Source organism: Apodemus sylvaticus, chromosome 15 (genome assembly GCF_947179515.1).
Source record: "Apodemus sylvaticus chromosome 15, mApoSyl1.1, whole genome shotgun sequence".
Classification (NCBI taxonomy): Eukaryota; Metazoa; Chordata; class Mammalia; order Rodentia; family Muridae; genus Apodemus; species Apodemus sylvaticus.
Genome location: NC_067486.1, coordinates 62,886,357 through 62,913,608, shown reverse-complemented (window position 1 = coordinate 62,913,608; position 27,252 = coordinate 62,886,357). Strand labels below are relative to the sequence as shown.

The following is a 27,252-nucleotide window of genomic DNA, read 5'->3' as shown; positions in this document are numbered from 1 at the left end:
AAGCTAGAAAACAACAAAACCTTATGTATCACAAGTAACCTCAAACAGTTCACAGTTAAGGAAGCTAGGCTTAATGGGTTGGTGGCTACTGAGATGCAGATGTGATTTTATATTAGCGATATCATAGGCAAAGATGGTGTTTTTGCCTAAAATGTATAAAAAAAACAATATTTAAAATCTGGTTTTGCCAGAGTTCTTATTTGGATGTTCCTGGATCATGTGTCACATGATTACCTGAGTAAAGTAAGAACTATAAAAAATTGTCATTCTAGATCAAATAAACTTAACACCTCTAGAAAATAACATCAGAGAATATACAAGTCTTCACATCAATTCATACAACTTTCAGATGACATGATCTTACATAAGACTCTGAAGCTACCATCAGAAAACTCTTAAAACCTTGATATAATACATAAAATACACAATAGACCATATAAACAATACACAAAATAAACAAAAATCAATAGCTCTTCTAATAACAAACATGCCCAGAAAGAAAAGAGAAAAACAGTCACATTCACAATAACTTAAAAACATATGGAGATGGCAAGAAAACTCAGTGGGTAAAGAAGGCTGCTGGTTCTGCCTGAGAACCTGACTAATCATAGTAATAAAAGCAGCATGGCACCAGTACAAGCACAGACATGTGGCTCAGAGTAATATAATAGACAACTCGGGAAAGCACGTGGCTACATCCACCTGGGGTTTTTTTTTGTTTTTTTGTTTTTTTTTTTTTTTGACAAAAATGCCAAATAAATGACGGCCTTTTCAAATAAATAGCAAAAAAGAAAAGAAAGAAAGAAAGAAAGAAAGAAAGAAAGAAAGAAAGAAAGAAAGAAAGAAAGAAAGAAAGAAAGAAAGAAAGAAAGAAAGGAAGGAAGAAAGAAAGAAAGAAAGAGAAAAGAAAACAAAAGAAATGAAAAACGAGATAGCTACATTCAAAAGAATAAAACTTTATTGGACATACTGAACAAAACTCACCTTAAAATGGACCAAAGACAATAATGTATGAAGTAAAACCAAATAATGCTGGTCTAATAAAAGAAAGTAAACCATGATGACAGTATGATTCCTAAAGATTATTCTGATAAACTCATAATTCAGTACCTTATTCAGCCATCATAATGAGAAGCTTCTTCTGTAGCACATGGGAGCAAATATATAAACCCACAGCCAGACATTATGCAGAGAGAGAAACATTGAAACATCCAGCTCTAAATGAGATATCTCCACCAATTCCCTTCCCCTTGGAGTTCAGGGACCTCAAGGAAGATGAAGCAGAAAAGTGTAAGAGCCAGAGGGGATGAAGAACACCCGAAAAATAAGGCCTTCTAAGTCAGCATAAGCAAAACTCAGTGAACGCACAGAGAGACTGAAGCAGCAGCACAGGCCCTGCACGTGTCTGCATCAGGTCCAGGTTCATGTTCTTATGGAGTCCATGGTTATGTGAACAAGTAGGTCTCTAATTCTTGGGCTTTCTCTTCAGTTCTTTCTCTTCTATTGGTTTGTCCTGTGCAACTTCAGCGTAAGAGTTGCCTTGCCTAATTATATTTTATTTTGTTATATAGTTCTAAAAAAGAATGAATAATTGAAGGAATGAAAACGTAACCAACCAGCATAAAGGTTAACAACTAAACTACTATTTATACCTGCCGAGAGAGGGGGGAAATCATTTTCTTCAGAGTGACACTATGTATATCAACCTCTCCAGAACAGGTCTCATGTTCAGGAGTAGTCAGACAACAGATAACGGACTTCACAGGGTTTTTTTTTTGTTTGCGTATGTGGTATTTAGTGTGTGTGTGTGTGTGTGTGTGTGTGTGTGTGTGTGTGTGTGTGCACGTGAGACTGAACAGCAGGCACACGCATGCTTTTATTTGGTTACAGTTTGGTGTTTTTGTTTTTCCTGTTTAGATGTTGTTTTATTTTGCTTTCATAGTTTTGGGGCTTTATGTTGTTGTATTGGGTTTTGTTTTGGTTTAGTTTTGAGAAAAAAAATTAAAGTTAGGTGGGCAGGGAAGGGGAGAGGATCTGGAAGGACTTTGGGAAGGGTAACAATAATATAATCAAAATATATTTAAATTTCAAATTAGTTTTAATAATAAAAAATATTTTTAAAAAATAATAACATAAAACTTGAAATTCTGGGGGGTTAGAGAAATGGCTCAGTAGTTAAGAGCCCTTGTTGCCAAAGAGAACCTGAGTTTGGTTCCCAGTACCCATTTCAAGTGGTTCACAACCTACTGTAACTCCAGCTCAAAGGGGTACAACACCCTCAGGACTCTACGGGTATCTGCACATGTGCATATGTCCACACACAAACATATACATTTAGATAAAAAATAAAATAAATCTTAGAATTAAAATTTTAAAACTATTAGTGGAAAATATCTCAAGATATAAACAGAAGCAAGAACTTTCTAGAAAGTACTCTGTCCCAGTTTGCTTTCTGTTAATATGATAAACAAAATGACCAAAAGCAACTTGGAGAGGAAAGAGTTCATTTGGCTTACAATTCCAATCGCAGCCCATCATTGAGAGATGTCAGGGCAGAGCAGAAACTCAAGCACAAGCAGAGGTTGAAACCATGGAGGAAAACTACTTAGTGGCTTCCTCCCTTGTTCTACTCAGCTAGCTTTCTCACACTGTCCAGGACCTCCTGCCTAAGGATAGCACCTCCCACAGTGGAAAGAACCATCCTACACTTATTAGTAATGAAGAAAACACCCAGCAGATATGCCCACAGGTCAATTGGATGGTGGCAATGCCCTTATTAAACTCCCCCAGATAACTCTAAGTTGTATCAAGTTGATTTTTGAAACTAAGTTGAGGAGTCTCTAACAAATCAGAAAATACTACCGAGAACTGAAAATAAGATTACATGAAATTCAAAAGCTTAGCTGCAGAAAAATAAACAGTCAATTGAATAAAGACACAATCTACCTAATGAAAAAAACCTTTCTACCTATAATCTATCAGAGAATTAATATCTAGAAAATATAAAGAACTCATAAAATGAAACAATAAAGAACTAACTGATAAATGGGGAATAGCATCAACAGGCAGTTCTCATATGATGAAGCATAAAAGTCCAGGAAGTGTTATGAGAGTATACTCAACATCCTTAGCCATCAGAAAATAAACTTCCATCTAAACAGCTATCATTACATAAACAGGCAACAACAAATACTGGAGTGGATGCTAGGGAAAGAAAAACCTTATACACTGCTGATGCAGATGTAAGTTGGTTTTAATGCTATGGAAATCCAAATGAATGGTCCTAAAAAACTAAAAATAGAACTCTCATATCATTTCTGGGTATATACCTGAAGGAGTCCAGGCAGTATACCACATAGGTCCTTGAATATCTATGTCTATTATAGCTCTATTTACAATAGCCAAGTTATGAAATTGGGCTAGGTTTCTGCCAATAAATAATGTATAAGGAAAATATGACATATGGGTATATACATATATACATATACACATATATATCATATGCATATTATATTTATATATATATATATATATATATATATATATATATATATATATGCCACTCACACAATAGTTTTATTCAGACATAAAGAAGAATGAAATTATGTCCTGGGTGGGGAGGTGATTGATGCAATTGGAGATATCATATTAAGTAAACTAACTCAAGTATAAAATAATCAAATACCATGTATTTTCTATGATGTTTTTGTTCCTAGAATTCTTTATAGATACACAAAATCATTTATACACAAACATGCACATGCATACACACACATATGCATATGATGTGAAAGTGGAAAGGAGATTAGGAAATGAGATGAGATTCCCAGAAGTGAGTTGGAGAAGGGAGAATACAAGAAAGGCATAAGATGGGAAAAAGTATGTTTCAAGTATATTATACAGTTCAAAAGAAACTGTCTTCATAAAACCCAATAGCATATATAATATACTACCCAATCTCATCTAAATTAACACAAGGATAATTCAATGTCAGGATGTATATTGACAGTATTAGTACTACACTGACAATTTGAAGAATTGAAACATGATTAAAAGTGGTTTCTAGAAAGCCATCTGGTAAAATTTAATAGTTAATGCAAATTCTTATAAAAATAGAATTGGAAGAAAACTACCCAAAGAGATAAATAATAACAAAAATAGCAATGTACAAAATGAACACCAAATGCTATAATCATTCCCATTAAAATCAGGAAAAAGATCTGAAGTTCTCTTTCTTTGTTGGATATTTGTGTGGTTTTGGTATCAGTGTAATTGTGGCTTCATAGAACAAGTTGGGTAGTATTACTTCTGTTTATATTTTGTCGAATAGTTTCAAGAGTATTGGTGTTAGTTCTTCTTTGAAGGTCTGATAAAATTCTGCACTAAAACCATCTGGTCCCAGGCTTTTTTTGATTGGAAGACTTTCTTTAGGAGTTATGGGACTGTTTAGATGATCTATTTGATGCTGATTTAATTTTGGTATTTGGTATCTGTCTAGGAAATTGTCCATTTCTTCCAGATTCTCCAGTTGTGTTGAGTATAGATTTTTTTGTAGTAGGATCTGATGATCTTTTCATTTCCTCAGTTTCTGTTGTTATATCTCCATTTTCATTTCTAATTTTGTTAATTTTGATACTGTCTCTGTGCCCTCTGATTAGTCTAAGGGTTTATCTATCTTGTTGATTTTCTCAAAGAACCAGCTCCTGGTTTTGTTGGTTCTTTGTATGGATCTCTTTGTTTCCACTTGATTGATTTCAGCCCTGAGTTTGATGACTTCCTGTCTTCTACTCCTCCTGGGTGAATTAGCTTCTTTTTGTTCCAGAGCTTTCACATGTGCCATTAAGCTGCTAGTGTATGCTCTCTCCAGTTTCTTTTTGGAGGCACTCAGGGCTATGAGTTTTCCTCTTAGCGCTGCTTTCATTGTGTCCCATAGATTTGAGTATGTTGTGCCTTCATTTTCATTAAATTCTAGAAAGTCTTCTATTTTTTTTCTTTATTTCTTCCTTGATCAAGGTATCATTGAGTAGAGTATTATTCAGTTTCCATGTGTATGTTGGCTTTCTGTTGTTTTTGTTGCTATTGAAGACTACTCTTACTCCATAGTGATCTGATAAGAGGCCTGGGATTAGTTTGATCTTCTTATATTTGTTGAGGTCTGTCCTGTGACCAATTATATGATCAATTTTGGAGAAGGTACCATGAGGTGCTGACAAAAAGGTATATTCTTTTGCTTTAGGATGAAATGTTCTATATATACCTGTTAAATCTAATTGGTCCAAAGCTTCAATTAATTTCACTCTGTCCTTGTTTAGTTTCTGTTTTCCTGATTGGTCCATTGAGGAGAGTGGAGTGTTGAAGTCACCCATAATTATTGTCTTAGGTACAATGAGTGCTTTGAGCTTTAGTAAAGTTTCCTTTATAAATGAGGGTGCCCTTGCATTTGGAGCATAGATGATCAGGATTGAGAGTTCTTCTTGGTGTATTTTTCCTTTGACCAGCAAGAAGTATCTTTCTGTGTCTCTTTTGATGACTTTAAGTTGAAAGTCAATTTTATCTGATATTATGTCTTCCAGCCTTTTACTCTAAGGTAGTGTTTGTCTTTGACACTGAGGTGTGTTTCCTGTATGCAGCAAAATGTAGGGTCTTGTTTACATATCCAGACTGTTAGTCTATGCCTTTATTAGGGAATTGAGTCCATTGATGTGAAGAGATATTAAGGAATAGTGATTATTACTTGCTGTTATCTTTGATGTTCTTTTTATGTTTGAGTGGTTATCTTCCTTTGGGTTTGATGAAAGAAGATTACTATCTTGCTTTTTCCAGGGTGTAATTTGCTTCCTTGTATTGGCGTATTCCACCTATTATCCTTTGTAGGGCTGGGTTTGTGAAAAGATATTGTGTAAATTTGGTTTTATCATGGAATATCTTGGTTTCTCTCTCTATTTAGAGTTTTGCTTGGTATAGTAGTTTTGGCTGGCATTTGTGTTCTCTTAGAGTCTGCATGAGATCTGCCCAGGACCTTCTAGTTTTCATGGTCTCTGGTGAGAAGTCCGGTGTAATTCTGATAGGTCCTCCTTTATATGTTACTTGGCCTTTTCCTCTTACTACCTTTAATATTCTTTCTTTGATAGTGCATTTGGGGTTTTGATTATTATGTGACGGGAGGTATTTCTGTTCTGGTCCAGTCTGTTTGGAGTTCTGTAGGCTTCTTGAATGTTCATGGGCATCTCTCTCTTTAGGTTAGGATATGGGCACAGGGGAAAAGTTCCTGAACAGAACACCAATAGCTTATGTTCTAAGATCAACAATTGACAAATGGGACCTCATAAAATTACAAAGTTTCTGTAAGGCAAAGGACACTGTCAAAAGGACAAAACGGCAACCAACAAATTGGGAAAACATCTTCACCGACCCCACATCTGACAGAGGGCTAATATCCAATATATACAAAGAACTCAAGAAGGTAGACTTCAGAGAGCCAAATAACCCTATTAAAAAATGGGGTAAGAGCTAGGCAAAGAATTTTCACCTGAAGAATTTCGAATGGCTGAGAAGCACCTTAAGAAATGTTCAACATCATTAATCATTAGGGAAATGCAAATCAAAACAACCCTGAGATTTAACCTCATGCCAGTCAGAATGGCTAAGATTAAAAACTCAGGAGACAGCAGGTATTGGTGAGGATGTGGAGAAAAAGGAACATTTCTCCACTGCTGGTGGGATTGCAAGCTGGTACAACCACTCTAGAAATCAGTCTGGTGGTTCCTCAGAAAACTGGGCATAACACTTCAGGAGGACCCTGCTATACCACTCCTGGGTATATACCCAGAGGATTCCCCAGCATGCAATAAAGACACATGCTCCACTATGTTCATAGCAGCCTTATTTATAATATAGAAGCTGGAAAGAACCCAGATGTCCCTCAATGGAGGAATGGATACAGAAAATGTGGTATATTTACACAATGGAATACTACTCAGCAATTAAAAACAATGAATTCATGAAATTTTTAGGCAAATGGTGGGAACTGGAAACTATCATGCCAAGTGAGGTAACCCAATCACAAAAGAATACACATGGAATGCAATCACTGATAAGTGGATATTACTTAGCCCAGAAGCTCTGAATACTCAAGACACAATTAACATATCAAAATATTCCCAAGAAGAAGGAAGGAGAGGGGCCGGGCAGTGGTGATGCACTTGGAAGGAAGAGGCAGGTGGATTTCTGAGTTTGAGGCCAGCCTGGTCTACAGAGTGAGTTCCAGGACAGCCAGGTCTACACAGAAAAGAAAGAAGGAGAGGGCCCTGGTCCTGGAAAGGCTTGATCCAGCATTGTAGGGGAGGATCAGGACAGAGAAATGGGAGGGAGGTGATTGGGGAATGGGTGGAGGCAAAAGGGCTTATGGGACTTAAGGGGAGGGAGGAACTGGGAAAGGGGAAAGCATTTGGAATGTAAACTCTTTGAATATAGAAAATTTTAAAAAATCAGGAAAAAGGCCTATATTTATTATTTATCTCTGTTTTCTAGGTTCAAGCTATTTTAGCTTTATAAGAAATTCAATAGATTTATATTAAAAAAGTAAGAAACAAAATAGGCTTTTTAAGGGAGATAGCTCAGTGTTTAAGAATACTTGTGGCACAAACATGATAGTCTGAGTTTTAATCTCTAGCACAAATATATAAAAGTCACATGTGACCACAGGCACTCACTAGCTTAGCCCTGTGGGAAACAGGTAGAGGGCAGGTAGGTTTGGTAGGGCTTGCTGGCTGTAGATATAAATTCAGTGAAAGACTCTGTCTCGAGGGAATATTAGGTGAGATGTAATCCTCCTGATTCATGAACACCCATATGCCACACAAACATAATCATACTCATACTCACAACCTACATGAATAAATGAATGAATGAATGAAAAAAATTAGAAATAATTTTATAGTCGGTTGGTAGGATTAATACTGTGAAAATGGCCATCCTACCAAAGCAATCTACAAATACATCACAATTTCCATCAAACTTCTAATGCAATTCTTTACAGAAATTGGAAAAATAACCTTAAATTTCACATGGAAACACAAAGGACCCAGGATAGCTAAAACAATTCTGAATTAAATGCTGGAGGTATCGCCATACCTGGTATATACAGAGCCACAGTCGTAAAAATAGTATCGTAATGGCACAAAAACAAACACATTAATCAAAGGCATACAACTGAAGAGATATAGATATAATTCTACACACCTAAAGGCACCTGATTTTTGACAAAAATCTCAAAAATTACACATTGGTGGAGAAAAAAGCCTTTCTAACAAATGCTAGAAAATTGGATATCTAAATGTGGAAGAGTAATTAATCCTTATCTTTTACAATGTATGAAAATAAAGTCCAAACAGATTGAGGGCATAAGCATTAGATCTAAGACTCTGAAACTTCCAGAGAAGAAAGTGAAACTTTTGCTTCAGGTACAGGTAACGATTTTTTGAACAGGACCTGGGCTCCGCAGGAAATAAGATCAACAGTCAAAAGTGAAACCTTGTGAGATTTAAAAGCTGCTATACTGCAAAGGGAACATTATCAAGAGGCAGCCTGCAAATGAAGATTAAATATCTTTGCCAGCTGTGAATCAAAGGACTAACATCTAGAATTTAAAAACCTAAACACCAAGAAAACCCCAGTTTAAAAAATGAACTAGAAAACTGAACAGGAAGCTCTCAAATGAAGAAGTAATGAGAAATAGTTTTAAAGAATTCATCATTCTCAGCTATCAAGGAAATACAAAATGAAGCTATTTTAAGAGTTCATCTTTTCCCAGTAAGAATATCTAAAATCAAGAGGAAAAAAACTGAAAACAAATACTGAATGAGGAAAGGGGGTCCCTGTCCACTACTGATGGGAGTATAAACTAGTTCAGCCGCTATAGAAATTAGGGTGAAGGTTCCTCAAAAAGCCAGAAATAAAATGACCATATGACTCAGATACACTGCTCCTAAATGTAGATTCAAAAGACTCTATATCCTACTACAGACATATTTGGTTTCATTTCTTCATTTATATTACCTAGGAATTGGAATCAGCAAAGATATCATCAACTGATGCATGGATAATGTGAAAATGTGGCATATATACACAATGGAATGTTATTCAGATGCAAAGAAAAATGAAATTATAAGGTACCCTCTGACAATGGGCAAAGCGACACCTTGTTGGTGGTGTTCCTATACCAGTCAGGGGCAGAGCATATGGCAGTCCATTGTTCATCCTAGCTTGATACCTGGCTTGGTGGCCAAAGCTATCTTATGCCTAGGACTCATAAAAATCAAATCAAATCAAACCAGGCAGCTGCAGCACAGGAGGAAGAAGATAGACAGAGACCCACAGACTGTCATGCCACCCACAGAACTGCCCTCCAGCACACAGCTCAGGCAGGCACAGACATCCATTTGCTGCACGCCATAACAGCACAAATGGAGGATGTCACCCAGGCTCACACCAGCCTGCAGTGGGAGCCATCACACCGTGTGAGTGAGTATGTGGTAGTCAGATGACTTGTGGAGAGACAGAGTGGCTTGAGCATTATGAAGAGAGATGGAAGTGAAGACCCTAAAGTGGAGAATAGTAGCCTGTGGTGAGTGACTAACTCTACCGTCTGAGGCTGTGGTGATGCCACGGCTCAACCTACCACTAAGGCTCATGTCTGAGTCTGTGGTTATGCAGCAACAGGCTGGGGAGGTGAGTGTCAATGTCTGTGGCTCATATTTCCATTAGAGAGCATGGGATTGTCCCTGGTCAGGGTAACACTGTCGATATTCAGAAGCCTTACATTACTGCCCCGGCCCCTCGCTAGATTAGGTGGTCTAGAGAGCTTGCCCCATCTCTCACCAGAGGCAGCACTTGAGAGAGTGGACCCTATGTGTGGAGAGCCTTATTGGGGTACAATGCCAGGTGGTAGGAACTTGACATCAACCTAGGTGAAGTTCCTCTCCCAGCCTTTGAGCAGGAACTCCTGTGTTAGCCATAATCCCCTCTCCCTGGGGTGGAGCACTCAGACCAAAGTGAAGCCCATTGTCCTTCAAGGACCTGCAGTTTCCTGAGAAACAATAGCCACCTGCAGAGCAACAAAATGGTTCTACAGAGAAGTTTCCAGCCTTTGGGGGAAGGGTTTTCCCCTGCCTATATATTTGGAGTTCACCATTAAACTTTGAGACCTTGAATAGCAGGTGTTGTCCTGGTCTCTTTTTGCCACCTTCCCATACATCCCCAGCTTCCCTTCCAAGTAACCCGTTCGATGTAGCTGAGGGTAGTCACACGATGGTATGAAGGTAGAAAGGGAGATAGTGGGAGAAGAGGTCTAGATGGAGAGGGGGATGGGAGGGTAGGGAAGAGGGACTTGGGTGAACAGAAAGATAATGAAGAGTAAGTATCATGAAAAAGCCAAGCTCAGAATACCCAAGATGCAATTCACAGACCACATGAAACTCAAGAAGAAGACTAAAGTGTGGGTGCTTGGGTCCTTCTTAAAAGGGGGAGCAAATACTGAGACAAAGTGTGGAGCAGAGATTGAAGGAAAGGCCATCCAGAGATTGCCCTACCTGGGGATCTATCCCATATACCAAACACTATTGTGGATGCCAAGAAGTGCATGCTGGCAGGAGCCTGATATAACTGTCTCCCTAGAGGCTTTGCCAGAGCCTGACAAATAAAGAGGCAGATGCTCGAAGCCAACTATTGGACTAAGTATGGGGTCCCCAATGGAGGAGTTAGAGAAAGGACTAAAGGAGCTGAAGGGGTTTGCAATCCTATAGGAAGAACAACAATATCAACCAACTAGACAACATCCCCCAACAGAGCTCCCAGAGACTAAACCACCAACCAAAGAGTACACATGGAAGGACTCATGGTTCCAATCACATATATGGCAGAGGGGCATCAATGGGAGGAGAAGCCCTTGGTCTGGTGAAAACTCAATGCCCTAGTATAGGGGAATGTGAGGGCAGGAGGTGGGTGGGGGAGCACCCTCATAGAAATGGGGGGGAGGGGAGAGGAGGGAGGGGGTTTCCGGGAGGAAAAGTGGAAAAGGGGATAAAATTTCAAATGTAAATAAATAAAATATCCAATAAAAAATTAAAAATTTAAAAATAAATAAATAAATAAGTCTGCCATTTTGTAAGCTTATTTAAAAAAAAAAATTTAAGTTTAAGTGTAGGAATGGAGGTTCCCTGTATATAGGATAATGTTTCTCTCAGAAGCCATAGTTAGTTAATATTTCAGTAGCAAGTGTATGATACCACTCTATGTGTTGTTGGTCAGGGAGGTCTTATTAAAAGCCCAAGAACCAATATGGAATGTTGTTATTGCTCTTGACTGCCAACCAGAACCTGAGAGTAAGATCCCATTGCTGAAAACATCACACATTTTGGTCACAGGACATGGAGAAATCCAGCTAGAACTGAACTAAGGCCTCCTCCCTGGTGGCTAGCTTTCATACTGCAGAGGTCATGTTGCTAAAATTTCTTCCCCAGAAGAGATGTAAACAACATCCACCTTCCTCCTATAGTTCAAAAAACTAAGGTATAATTCCACTTTAGTCTACTCAGGAAAACCAATGAGTTTATAAGGCTTATTAAGAGTGACCATTGGGTAAAGGACTTTAAAGTAGCCACGCAGGAAGGCGTGCACCCAGTATAAATGGTGACTTCCCCATGACTGCATAGTTAGAATTCCTTCCCTTCATATTTCCTCAAGACCAAGTGCAATTAGGGCATAATTATATAAGACTAGTTGGAAGGAATAGCTAGTTACTCAGGTGATAGTCCCATGATCCTCGCCACCCTTTTCTTTCTGTGAGAGAAAGTAAATAGTCAATAGGTCCAGTTGTGATGATCTTTTGTGAGCAAACCCAGCAGAACTCCTAAAGATGGTGGTAGTCTGGGTCAGAGGATAATACTGTACAAGGAGTTGTGGAGGATGCTAGGTGACAGGAGGGAAGTGAAACAGGGTCATGGGGGTGAAAAGAACAAAAACGTATTATATACATATAAAAAGTTGTAAAAGGATACACTTTTAAATTTTAGTTAATAATTGCCAGTATGAGTATTGTTGCAGAATATTTGATCAAGCTGTGAAACTCCAAGAATATGTTATTTACTAAAAATACCCATTTCTAGTGGTGTGGCTTAGCCCTTAGCACACACCTTTAATCCCTCTGGCTAGACTACAGGCACACCCTTTGTACATATCTTTAATTCCAACAATGAATTATATATAAATGAATGTATATATAACATATATATTAATTATAAAGTTAATTTATAGAAGGAAGCACCCATATTTGGAAATGATATCCATATTAGTGGCAGATAAAGTGATGAATCAGAGAAAGATTTGACAGGATAGGATACGCCCAACTGTCATGAGGAGAGAGAGGAAAGGGAAGCTACTTAAGAGAGAGCAGTGCAGAGAGAAAGGGAAGAAAAGAAAGAGGCAATCTTACTAGGAGAATTTTACAGAGACAGGTGGAAGAGAGCTGTAAAAGCTAGACACAGGTAAAGACAGAACAAGCCAGAGAACGAGAAGTAGTCGGAAGATTAGAACATATTGCCAAAGTTAGCATGAGGCCAAGCAGAGCACTTCAGGAGAAGCTAAGAGAGCCAGATTGAATCAGTCAGCTTGGAGAGGAGTGCGAGCCAGAACAGCTGAGTTGAATCAGCCAGCCAGAGATCAGAAAGAAGGGTGAGCTTATTTAGCAGCAAGTCTCAAAGGCTGAAAACGTTCCATGCCTAAATTAGATTGTAAGAAAGCCAGAGCGCTGGAGAGATGGCTCAGCGGCTAAAAGCACTGGCTGCTCTTCCAGAGGTCCTGAGTTCAATTCCTAGAAACCACATGGTGGCATCCAATCATCTATAACCATGACCTGGTGCCCTTTTCTGGTATGTCTGAAGACAGCAACAGTATTTATATGTAAAATAAATAAATCTAAAAAAAAAAAGAAGAAGAAAAAAAAGGACAAGGCCTAGGTTAGCAGACAGAGCAGAGACAGTAAGCCTCAGAGGTGACAATTACCTCAGGCAAATAAAGGTTTCTTATACAGAATATAAAGTAGGAAGGATTCAGAGTAATTGTGGGAAGGGAAACTATTCAGAATAGATTATATGAAAAGTAATCTATTTTCAATTAAAGAAAAATTGAAAAAATGATGCATTCACTGAATGTTTATCTGGAATGTCATCAGTAAACATTTTCAGAATAAATAAATTTTAATTAACTAAGTCTCCAACCATGCAGGAAGAAAAAGAAAGTTTAGATACAAACTAAATAAATAAGAATCAGTAAGTTGTCTATAATAGGAATAATGACTAATAAAATTAGGATGAAATAATTTAGTTGTAATTTTGAAATATGTTGATTTTTAAAGGACCTACAAAGGTTATATTCATGTCATTGAACAACATATTTTCCAATATGCAAAGTTCTTGGTAAGAGAAAACTGTATTAATACCTTGGAATTGTTTATATAATCCTTACTAATAGCAGGATAGTATTAATAAATTTTAATGTTTATGTAAAACTACAGAAGTTACAACTGTTAGATTCATTAGGAGACTAGAGCTGATGTCATTCGTTTTTGTTGTAGCTCTGACAACAAAATCCCATCAGAATTTAGTATTAAAGAACAAATTTGTTTACATGCCTAATAACTTTTGTGTGTGTTCTGGCCAAAGCTGCAAAAGTATCTATTTTCAAAGTATCTTTTAAAATATATCAGTGGGAAAGAGTTTATACATACCAAGAAATGAGATCTAAATTGTTAGTATTGTTTTTACAAATAACCTATTTGCTCACCCCATCCCCCTCTCAAATCCCAAGTTACAGCTTCACTGCTCTAACAAATATGTGCCAAGATCCTAAACCAATAGCAGTTTGGCTTTTATCTAAACCAATGTGTCTAAAGAAAGATTGCAGTACTTTGGGGGATTCCCCAAATAAATTCCAAGCTCCTTTATAAACAGAGATTATGACTTTAATTTCCAGTCTTTCACAAAGCTTATGGCTATGGTTAAATATCTAGGATTTATACATCCAATATTATCTGTATATAAGCAATATTTTTAAATATTTGTTTAAAAATATAGTTATGATAGATTTAATAAATTAAATTCTTGAAATATTTTTTAAATCAATACATAGTTATCTCTGTATTTGGGGGTAATATTTCAATTTTCCATACTAATGAAAGAATATAAAAATTGTCAATAACTACCACCATCACTTTTTCTCACTGAGTACCTTTGGGATTGTCACCATAGGCTAAAGGGATAAAAAATAATGAGCACTCATATTTTTGACACAAAATAGAAGAGATGTCATACATGCCAACATTTAACTAAGCCTATGAAAGTAGATTCTCTGCTCCTTAATTATAAACTACTCAAAGTCAAAAATTTTATTTTAGAAGCATAAAAGCCCCATGGTTATTTTTGTCATACTGAATTTTGTCATAATAGTTCAACACACATAGGGAGTAACCTATTTAAAGTTTACTCACTATTAATTTTCAAAAACACCTAAGATTCATAAGTGAAGTTTGTTGCATGTGTGCCTTGTAGATTGAACATATATTATGGAAGTTTGAATTGGTACTACTTAACAGAGAAGTTCCTTTTCAAAATATGAAGAAATTAAATTTAAATTAAACTCAGGCCAGTAAGATGGCTCAGCAGGTAAATACGCTTGCTGCCAGGCTTGGCAACCTAAGTCTAGTGATGCCCAGAACCTAAATGGTGGAAGAAAATAACCAGCCCATGCTGTATGATGCCTTCCTCATGCATAAATAAATGTGATAATTCTTTACCTAAAAAAATGAAAGGCACTTTTTAGAATGTTTCTATATCTCATAGCTTCTCTCATATCACAGCATTATATATTAGAGAAGAAATAAAAACACAATCACACTTGTAACAAGTAAGCCATAGATAAACCCCTAAAGGACATGCAATTCTATGTGTTTTATTACTCGATAAAAAGACACAGAACTGAAGGTTTCTAAAATCTCTGTTACAGCCAGACATCTCTGTACAAAATGTTTGTACTATTATTAGTTGTGACTTCTTTTCCAATTTTAGCATCTGTCTTATATGTTTAATCTCTGTTCAGAGATCTATAAGCAACTTAAATGTTTTCAAAATTCTTGTTTCAATAAATAATACACCTTGGATACATTATTCTTCCTTCACCTTCACCTTGAGAAATCATTCTCAATTAATTCCAATGACTTATAAACGTGATAGCCATACATTTCTAAACTCCTTCGAGAACTAAACTTTAGCAATTATTCTATCCACCCAGGGTATCTTTTCTAGATATCAAGCTCACGATGTCTCTCTCCCTACCATAGCACTTCCAATTAAACTCCGCCCGTCTGAAAACGTTTTTTCTTTCTGGCTACACTAATTTCTCCCTCCCTAGGCCATTTAGCATCTCAGCATTCTATAAATTAATGTTCTACAACTTAATCCTGCATCATGCTTGAAAGAAATAGGCCTATTGGATCCATTTTATGTATTTAAATATCTATCAATCAAATGTCTTCAAGATTAAAGATCTTTCTCATTCTTAGACAATAAAATGGAAATTGGTCATCATAAAATATGTTTTAGCCCTGTAGTAAAATTTAAAAAAAAAACAAACAACTTTCAAGTTACCAGAAATGGAGATACATGCCTATAATGCCAGCATTCAGGAAGCTGTGGCAGAATGATTATGTATTCAAAGCCATCGTGAGATAGATAATAAAATGCTATTTAAAAAAAAAAAACAAAGAATGTGTTTAAATTAAAACTATAAACTAAAAGCATTCTTCCAATTCCATCAATATGTCTACTTGAATGTGCAATGGGAACCATTGTAGAATTTAAAATATACAATATGCCAGCATTTATATTTTTCTTCCTCATAAGTATATTTCCTAAAAGGAATTCTTGACTAAAACAGACTATTTATATACCTACTTATGATGCTAGACTACTAAATATGATTTAGCCATATTTCTCCATGAATATACTTGTATTTCAACCTGCCTGTCAAAATATCTTATACTATTGTTAGTATAAATATAAATCATTTTCAACCATTTGAGTATCACTTCTCTATTTATTTACTTTCTTTTTAATGAGATAGGGTCTCTTTATGTAGCGCTGGTTATTCAAGAACTCACTAGGTAGACCAGGCTGGTCTCAAACTCACGGAGATCTGCCTGCTTCACTTCCTAAGTGTTGGGATTAAAGCAATGGGTCTTTATTTTCTTTAAATGGTACCTCCTTAAATCTCCAGTAATAGGAGAAAGGACATTTTGAACCTTGGCTACAATTAGATTATAAATGTGCAATGTACTTACAGAAACATAACTTTTGTATTGTTGCTAGTTACAATGAACGATTACATTAGGAACAATAGCTTTCTTCAGAATCACTACCCCCAAGACAAATGTTACCAAATGTTTGCTATGTACCAGGCACAATAAAAAAAATACCTCTTTTAACTTTCATTGATTTTTATTGCCTGTTTATAGGTGAATGAAAAAATTGAAGCTTAGACAGGTTGAGTAAGGCTCCCAATACACATATAGCAGAGGACTGCCAGGTCTGTGTTCATTCAGACCCTCAAGAGACTGGAGGCCCCAGGGAGTTTAGAGGTCATGTAGGGTGGGGGGTGGGGAACATTCACGTGGAGATGGGGGGGGAGGTTTGAAGGGGGAGGAGGTATGAGATGTAGAACAGTCAGAGGATGGACAGAATAAAATATGTCGGGGAATAAAATATGGAGTGTAAAAAATTAATTAATTAATAATAAAAATAATACATTCAATTTTATTGGAGAAAAAAAAGGTTGATTAATTTCCAAGGTCATTAGACCACAAAAACACAACATAGTTTGACTAATAACTTCAAGGTTACATGGCTTTTCAATTCTTTAAATCTATCTTAAAATCAAAGAGTTTCCTGATTTCCATAAAAATTTAAGATTGGGACAGAAAGGGCTTTGAAAAGCCTTAAATTAGCATGGCTTCAATATGAGATAGAGTCACGATCACCCAATAAATTGAAAAAAAAAAATGACAAGATAAAAAAAATCAAACACTTCACTATTGAGTATAAATGAGATCAAGAAATTCCTGTACCGCAAACTTCTATTTTAAATAAATAGTAAGTCTAGATCACAGACACGTACCTATATTAGTATTTCTGATCTTTGATAGAGAATTTACACACACACACACACACACATACACACACACACACACACACACACACACACACACACAGACAATGTCATTCCAGACTAGCTCAACACCTTTAAAAATAAACTTTTTTTTCTTCTCAGCGTCACTCTGGAATAGAGTCAGTCAGATTAGACTAGGGAAAACATCTGATCTACATTTACCCATAGCAGCTCTTACATCATTGACACTGAAAAACTTGGAATACGAAACACAACTAACTCTTCTCTCTTGGCAGCTTTAAATTGGCAATTGCTCCTCTGCTAAGAGATTTGACTTCAGATACCTCAAAAGACATTTCAAATGCCATTTTCCTAAACCACTCATCAAAATCAAACAGCATCCTTGATAATAATTAAAAACTAAATTTCTACCTAACTTCTTTCAACCAAACTTTTTCTCCTGAAAAATCTAATAACACTACTCTGGGCAAGAACATATGCTATCTATGGAGCAGAAAGTTTACCAAGATACTTAACATTTAATAAATACAAAAGTAGTATTGCTTGCTTGACTGCCTTTGCTTATTGCTGGTGAGTGCATCTATCCCATTTAAATTTTTTAAAAAGAATTATTTGACACTATAATCTCAAAAGAATTTTGGAAAATATGTCACAGCTTTTTAAGGACTATGAAATTATATATAAATATTCCAGGATGAAATTGCTAAATATAAAGATGACATTCATTGCTTTGTTAACACAAAAAGGCAAAAGAGATAGGCAAAGGCATTTGTTGGATACAAATTAGCATTCAAGGGCTGAAGATGCAGGTGAGCGGCAGAGTACTCTGCTAGCATGTAGGAGACCTTGAGTTCAATCTCCAGCACCAGAAGGGAAAAAAAAGAAAAAATATGACTGACAGTAACAAAGGGATTTCGATATGGTTAGGAGAAATGTTTGTTATATTGGATTAAATATCATGAGCTATTCATTAAAATAGAGGTATAGCTACATCTCAATTCATTCTAATAGTCATTCTTCTCATTGCTATTTTAAATAGCAATTTCACAAGAAGCAGAGAGAAATGAAAAGTGATCTTCCACTCACTTTTTCTTTTTCTCTTTTAATTTAGTCTAGGATGCCAGCTCATGGAGTGGTGCCATCCAGTTACACAGTGGGTCTCCCCTCCTCAGTCAGACTTCTCTGGAAACACCCTCACATACAGTCCCTGAGTTGTGTCTACTAGGTGATCCTAAATTCAGCCAAATTGACAATAAAAATTAATCATCACTCTCAAGCACATAAGATGGCAAAATAATTAATACATAACCATTGATCTTTATGTCTTTGAGCTTGATTTCTATGGTTCTAAAAGGCGAATGGTGTTCAAAAAATGCATTAGTGGGATAAAATTCAATATCAGTATATGCTTTATATTTATTTAAATCTGGCTGCCTACATTTATTCCCCCATTTGTGCTTTCTGGTAAAGATTCAGAATCCTTCCAGATTTTTCAAGTGAACAGTGTGTTATCAGTTGTTGTACAGCACCTTCCTTCACATTGAAACATTCTCTCCTTGAGGGAGAGGGAAGGTCACAGAAACTTTGGATGTAAAGAAAATGGCACAGTTCTGGGACAATGGAAAGTTGAAAGATTCCCAAGACCCCTCCCCAGCTTTGTATTGAATAAATAACTGCTGGGAAAGAAGATTGAACAGTCCTCCTACAGAGAGAAACCTGCTTTGACCTGTACAGCTGCCTGTAGGTTGTACAAAATGCTCCATATTGGACATAGCTTTCTCCAGTGATCACCATTTTTGAGGTAGGCTTTTTGGTTAGATTTTCGTACAGTCATTACTTTGGTCTGCTTAGAGCTTCTTTCTCAAGTGAGCAGCCAATGGTGTATTGTCTTTCTCCAGGAACAGTCTCTTACACATGGACACACCATACAGCCCACTAGAGCAGCCTTTTCCAGTCTATAATATAGTACTTATTGATTAACCTTCCCCATCCCTTCCTTTCTACTCTCACCAGCCTCTGGCAATCATCACTCTACTCTCAAATTCTATGAGATCAACTCCTTTATGTACTTCTTGTGATTGAGATCACACAGTACTTTTCTTTCTGTGCTTGACCTATCAGCTAAAATAATAGTCTCAGTTACATCCATAGTATTGGAAATTACAAGATTTCATTCTTTTGTAACTTACTGGCATTAAGATAGATAGATAGATAGATAGATAGATAGATAGATAGATAGATAGATAGAGATAGAGGTAGAGATATAGATAGAGATTACACACACACACATACACATACACACACACACACACACACACACACACACACAGCCTTGTCCTGGCTATTGTGAATAATGCCACAGTGAACACTAGAGTATGGAAGTCTCCTCAATATATTTGTAGCATACAAAAATATAGTTGAATGACATTGTACAATACACAATGGCTGAACAAATATAATAGAATCTCACTCAGCACTTCTATAACAGCCAGCTGAGGAAACTGAAGCACAGCCCTACAACAACCAATCCAGGAACTCAACCCAAAAGCTCCTCTGTAATGAGCCCAAAGAAATAAAACATTCGTCAGTGACTACCAGATTCCCTAAGCTTTGCAGGTTCCTTCCCCATAGCACTTATAATTTAATACTTATAAAAGTCAGATGTGTCCCAAACAAACCACATATGATAGTTCAATTTTACTTAGCCTGAAAATAACTTTCCATATCAATGTATCCAAAACCTGCCTCTTTTTTTTTTTTAACTACAAAGATCTTCCACTAGCATACCTGCTTTTCATCCTCAGTTGCATGCAATTGGTATTTGTTGGGTCCCTTGCTATTGCAATCTCTAAACATAGCAATCTTTTTTTAAACCTGAATAGTGTTCTTTTCAAATTAAAACCTACTTTTAAACTAAAATGTACCTAAAATTCAATAACTGTTGCCTATATTTAAGTGTTTAAAACATAGATAATTTGTGGTTTTCTCTCTATATTGATTATGTCAACATAAAAAACATAGTTTTCAAAAAATTTGAACTACTACTCACAAATAAAAAGGAACAAATTACTGGTACATTTACCTGCACGGATAAATTTTAAGCCTTGTATGAAAGGCACTTATATTCATATTCTACATGTCTGATTCTACTTATATAAAAGTCAATAAAAGGAAAAATAAAGCTATGATAAAAAGTTAATTCAGATGTTTCTGAAAAGGGGTACAAGTGGAAAAGTGATTATAAAAAGATGGAGGAATTTAAGACTATTTAAGAAATCCTAGATTTTATGTTGTCTGATAACTACAAAGATAGAAAGAACTGTCAAATCCATTGAATAGAGTTTAAAATCTGTGAAGTATATACTGTATAAATTATACCTCTAGCACTTCCCTCTCTCTATTGCTTGTTATCTTTAGCTGACAATTCTCAAATATTGTACCCATTCTCTCTTGAGAGTTATCTTTTGCTCCAAACTTTTTAATCTATAACTTTTCTTCAGAATGAAATAATCTGTGGAAAAATGAAAAACCAAAATAAAATTATAGCAAATGTATGATCCTGCTTTTTGTTTTGTTTTGTTTTATTTTGTTTTGTTTCATTTTGTTTTTCAGAACAGAGTTTCTCTGTGTAACAACCCTGGCTGTCCTGGAATTCACTTTGTAGACCAGGCTGGCCTTGAACCCACAGATATCCACCTGCCTCTGCCTCCCAAGTGCTGGGATTAAAGGCAAGCACCACCACACCTGGCTATGACCCTGCTTTCTATAATGATAGAAATTCTTGCATTAGTTATCAGAGATCAAAAGGTATTGATGATTCAATGAGCAGATAGTTTAAATCATTTTCAATCCTTTCAAAAGGAGGTTATTATGTGAAAAAGAAACTATGAATCAAAGAATTATTTTCTGTGTTAATCCCAATAAAAATATTAAACTCACTTAAGGGAGTGAAATCATGGCAAATAAAAAAAGGTTTTATACATCTTTTAGATTCTTTCATTTGGGGATAAAAGAACTTTTAAGCAAGAGAATATGCATGAAAATCAAGGTGACTAAAGAACACAGAGAAAGGGTACAAATAAATTATAAGATGCTTCAAAAAGAGCAGAGGCACTAAAGAGAAGGGAAGGACAGCAGCAAACAACTCAATCCATTTTAAAAGTAAGAGGAAATTCCATAACAAATAGAAAATAGTCACATATGGCATGAGTTGTTAATTACAAAAATATATAATTGTTTTCGCAGGGGTGCTTGTCTCTCTCAAGTCTATTCTTTAAAAAAAAAAAAAAAGATGGCTCAATTAAAGTGCCTCATAAAAGACCCTTACCTTATACAAAAGCAGCTCAAAGTGGGGAGAAGAAAACTTTTACTGTAAAGTCTGAAACTTTGAAATGCTCCAGGGAAGCATGAAGGAAACACTGAGGCATGGCAAGAGCAGGCACCTCACTGACTAAGATTCCCTCAGGTCAGGAAATAACAGCCCGTTCAACAACCGGATTGTATCAATGCCGAAAGGTCTTACACAGCAGAGGAAAAAAGACAATCCAAAACAGAGAGAAAAATCCTTGGCAGCCTTTCCTTTGACAGAAGATTAATAGCCAGACTGCATAAAGAACTCAAAAAATGCCAAAGAAACAGGCCCAGCTGGGGCTGTTGATGCATAACAGAGTGCTTACATAGCATTATGAGGCCATGACTTTAACACAAGAACCACAAAACAAAACAAAACAAAAAAGCTAGACTCTTGTCAAAAAAGTAAAAATGACCAACAACAATATGAAAAATGCTCACTATCTTTAGCTATTAGGAAAATGCAAATCAAAACTACACTGAGATTTCAGTTCACCCCATGAAAATGGCTATTATTAAGGACACAAGAAATTTCTCTCTCTCTCTCTCTCTCTCTCTCTCTCTCTCACACACACACACACACACACACACACACACACACATACTTGTATATATGTGACATATCATGCACATATATGTCACACAAAAATGATGATGAAGCCCATTTCTCTGTGGACTAACATTAAAAAAATCAGCTAACAAAGGAACTCTTACACACTGTAGTGTTGTAAATTAGTTTATTTACTGTGGAATCAACATGAAAGTTTCTTTAAAAGCTAAAAATGAACTATGTCATACAATTCAGCTGTACTATTCTTTCATATATGCCCAAAGGGAAAAAAACAGCATACAATGTAGATATCTGCTTATCTATGTTTACTGGGCATTATACACAAGAGTCAAATTATGGGATAAACCTAGATGCCTATGAATAAGTGAATGGTTAAAGAAAATGTGGTATAGACACACAGTGAAATATTATGAATCAATCAGGAAGGATCAAAACACATGCGTTGTAGGAAGATGAATGTAACTAGAGACCACATTAAACAAAATAAGATATTTTCATGTTTTCTCTAATGTGGAATAAGAGAGAGAGAGGAGAGAGAGAGAGAGAGAGAGAGAGAGAGAGAGAGAGAGAGAGAGACTGCACATTAAAGTAGAAGGGGACTCTTATGGAGACCAAATGTGTAGAGGTAAGAAAGGGAAAGGGCCATAAAACGGTAAGTAGGATCAAAATGTTACATGCCAATGGTCTCGACCTGTGGAGCACCACCCCTTTGGCAGACCTTTATCTCCAAAAATAGGCACATCACAATTCCTAACATAAATTACAGTTATGAAGTAGCAACGAAAATAATTTTATAGTTGCGGGGAGGGGGGTGTCACCACAACCTGAGGAACTGTATTAAAGAGTCAAGCATAGGAAGGTTGAGAATCACCGTTACATGCAAATATGAAATAGTCACAGTGAGACCTATTACTCTGTATAAAGAGAGAGGAAGGTATAGAGGGAAGGAGGGAGGAAGGGAAGGAGGGAAGGAGAGAGGGAGGGAGAGAGGGAAGGAGGAAGGGAGGAAGGGAGGGAGGGAGGGAGGGAGGGAGGGATTATAAAGGGAAAAGCAATGTAGGAGCAGGAAGTAGGTAAAGAAGAACAGCCAGAATACCTACAGAAAATACATTGTCATATGAAAATTTATTTTTAAAGTATTTGGTATAGAGACATAAACTTATGCTGCTTACATAATAAATGATGTCACCTTCCCACTGACTCACAGAATCACTCTCTACCAGAGATCCCACAGCCACCACAATTGGCTAGGACTCAGAGTGCGCAATATCAGCCAAAGAAAGGAATACCCACTCGACAAAGATGAAAACAAATATCTACACAAAGAAACTCTTCAAATGCTTTAATTCCAGATGCCTAGAACTCGGTGCAAAAAATATAAACATGAACAACCAAGATAATATGCCTCCTCTAGAAGCCAGCAACCCCTTTGCAATAGGCCTTGACAAAAGCAAGTTTGCTGAAACCTGAGACTAGGACTTCAAATAACAATTTTGAATATGTTCCAGGAACTTAAAGGGGATATAAATAAACGCCTTAATGAAGACTGTGAGAATACAGCTGAATGAAATAATAATAAAAACAACTCAAGATGTGAAAGTAGAATTTAACAACAACAAATAGAATCACTAAAGAAACCTAAATTGAAATTAAATCTGAAAATGAATAACTCAGAACATCAAACAAAAATCTCAGATATCTGTGCATCAACTCTCCTCAGAAAAAAACTTCTTTCTGTAGTTGGAAATGAATGCCTCTAGAGACCCCTCCCCCAACCAGGCAATGTTTAAAGATAAACTCAGTCTTAAATGGGATGTCTTTATCTAACCCCTCCGCTCAAGGTTCAGGGATCTGCGAAAGATCTGTGGCAGAAAGACTGTAAGAGCCAGAGGTGGGGAATGCCTCCAAGGAACAGACAAAACCAACATGGATGACCAGATGAACTCAGAAACTGTCAGCATGCACAAGGCCTGCACAGGTTCAAACCAGACAAAATCCTAGCACTGAGAATGCAAAAGAGACACAAATTCCCTTTCCTGGCTGAGAAGCTATTTGCAATTAGAACCCGCAGGAAAAGAGAAAATCAGTTACCTCCAAAGGAGTGTCATTTTGGTATAACAATCATCCTCCGGGGCAGGCCCTATGCCCAGGAGTAGCTGGCCAAACAAATGGATGTAATGCCTTTTTATTTATTTATTTTTTTGACTGTTTGCTGGAGAGGGTTCATTTTGTTTTGGCTTTTTTTTTTTTTTTTTTTTTGGTCTGACTTTTTTGTTATGGCTTTTATTTTTTTGTTTGCTTTTTTCTTTCTTGTTCTAAAGAGAGAGGGAATATAAACTTGGGAGGAGTTGAAGGAAGGTTAAGAATATGATCAAAATATATTGTATTTGAAAAACTTTATTTAAAACAATTTTAAATTTATAAATACATAAATGATGTCACAAAATTAAGCTGCATAGCTACTACAAAGTTCAAAAAACTATTATCTCAAATGTTGGAGCAATTTTAGTTAAGATGGAAAAAAAAAACAAAGATTCAAAAAATTGCCACAGGATGGCAGAAAAGCAATATAAGGAACTGTGGGAGACCAATTTTGAATAAGTATTTGATAGATGTAGTGAACATATTATTTGTAAATAAAACTCGGTATGTCAAGTATATTCCTCATCCATGTTCTGGTCATCCTCTAACACCACTCAGTTCAGTTCAAGGATATCTATCTACCCTGTTAGTTGAGCCTTGGGTATGCTGCAACTTGAAGGACACCTAAGTTAGAACTAAAGCCAACTCGAGACAATTTATAATTCTCTGGATCTATAACTTTAAGTGTCCTATGGGTTTAAGTGTCCTTTTCAAGCTATCTATTGGCTCACTTAAGAGTTTTGAAATTTAACCTAATCCTATCCCCTTCCAGCAACATATTTTATATTAGGTTACTATTACTGAATATAAGCTGAAAATTTTATCCTACTTTAACTTACTTTGGCATGAAAAGTAAGATCTTGTTAAAAGCTAATATATATTTTCATTGTAAATAAAATTACATTTTATAATAATGGTTCTGGAAACATATCTAATATTGAATAAAGTGAGAATTTTAAAGAAAAGCATCATTTCCATCTGTTTTTGTTGTTATGCCAGTGACATTAGAGATCTGACACTTTCTCCAAATAAAGGCAGTGAAGTTAGTTTGCTGTCAAGAAAGTTGATTGGAGTGCTTGGTGTTCAATCTAACTTGTTTGTTGTGAATTGACTAAAAACCTGATCATTAATCTGAGAGGTAAAAACATGTGAGACTTTTGAGTAGTGCAGTAATTTGAGAAGTCATGTTGAGTCTGGGGGAGATGTGTACAGTGAGTGAACATCTGAGTGGGTAGAAAATATAAAATCAGTATCAGACTCACAGGAGAACTGATGTGAACAAATGCTCTCAAACTTTCTTTGAAAAACTATTATATTTTTCTGTTCCCTACATTTTTAGTATTACATGCTTAGCTTTGCCAACCCCTTCAAGGATATCACTGCATTTAGAAGACAATTTCAAAATACTTTTCATCTTGTAGTACAATGAATTATAACTATCAACTGACAATCTAGTGCCTTCAAAAGAACTGAAATCATCTGCTCCTTTTTATGTAGAAGTCCAGGACAGTATCCAAAGTAATTTTTGCTAATAAATCAACTCCCTTAAAAAAATTGACTAGCTAAGAATAATACATATTATTCATGGTCACTTTAAAATTTTATTTAAAAGTAAAGGCTCCTTTCAAATGGTGAAATGTCAAAATGTCTTCTTGCTACATCCCTCAAGTAACCATTTATCTTTTATTTAATGATCTGTCTTCCTAATTATCACAGTGGGTCTATAGGATACTTTTTGTTTGTTTGTTTGTTTGTGATTTTTTAATTTTTTAATTTTTTTTAATTTTTTGTTTGTTTTTTATTTTCTATATTCTTTGTTTAGTTTTATATTTTATTGTTTACAACTAACTTCCATAAAACTTTTAAATGTAATTTTTATCTTTAGTCATCAAAAAGTTAATCACTCAGCATTACCTAAAACTTAGGAATTATTCCACAACATAATTAATAAATACTTTTAAAATACTAGCATTTTATGCATTTTGAAGATTGCCCCTTCAGGCATTAAAAATAAATTAAGAAACATTTTCCCCTTTCAAATTTTTTTTAAAAACATCACTACAGATAAGAACTGTAATAAAAACATTTTGATGTTTAGAGATAAATTTTTCAATTTTCTCTTATTAGAAAAAAATCTAAATTTAAATACTTTAACAAAGGAAACTATATCATACTTTTATTGGATATAGTTTATGTTTTCTAGAGATGTTAGGCATCTTTTAATTTGCTTCATTTTTAATGATTTATTTATTTATATTTTATATGCATTGGTGTTTTGTCTGTATGCATATCTGTATGAAAGCATCAGAACCTGTAGAACCGGAGTTACAGACAATTGCGAGCTGCTTTGCGAGTGCTGGGAATTGAACCTAGGTCCTCTGGAAGAACATCCAGTGCACTTAACCACTGATCCATTTCTCCAGCCCCAATTTGTTTGTTTATTTAATTGATTGGGAGCTTCATGGTTTCACCACATAGCCAGACTGGTCTTGAACTTGTGGTCCTCCTGAAACAACCTCAGAAGTGCTGTGATTACAACAAGCATGTGCTTCCACACCTGAGTGTGGTTATTAGATTATGCAAATGCTTTACATAACTACAACTTAGCAAATCAATACAATCACTATAGTCCTGAAAGTAAATAAACTTAAGCCTATGATTGTTTTTTTGTAATCACATCTTCATGTGAAGCCAGAAGAATATATAGAAAATTACGCAAAACTAATATATAAAACAAAACATAAACTAAAATATAAAACAAAAATAAGAATTTCACTTAATTATTAGTAAATAATCCTATAGGTAAGTATGTAGATTACTTATATAATATTTTAAATTAATTCTTTTAAAGATATAAGCAAAAAAACTATTGACCACACTGTTTTCTTTAGAAAACATCAGAAATCCCATACTAGATGAGTTCATTAATTTTATTTGTTAATAATATATGAGCA

The 27,252-nt window shown here is 35.7% G+C and overlaps 2 protein-coding genes and 1 non-coding gene across 4 annotated transcripts in view; 1 reads left to right on the top strand and 2 right to left on the bottom strand.

Annotated features, from left to right (window-relative positions):
* Eaf2 (ELL associated factor 2) overlaps positions 1-27,252 on the bottom strand; it is a 1,192,577-nt gene that overhangs the window by 874,367 nt on the left and 290,958 nt on the right. The gene's annotated exons all lie outside the window — the stretch shown is intronic.
* Stxbp5l (syntaxin binding protein 5L) overlaps positions 1-27,252 on the bottom strand; it is a 331,615-nt gene that overhangs the window by 296,496 nt on the left and 7,867 nt on the right.
* LOC127666376 (small nucleolar RNA SNORA48) lies at positions 9,173-9,313 on the top strand. The gene has a single exon (XR_007973596.1). It is a non-coding gene; the product is annotated as a small nucleolar RNA SNORA48 (small nucleolar RNA).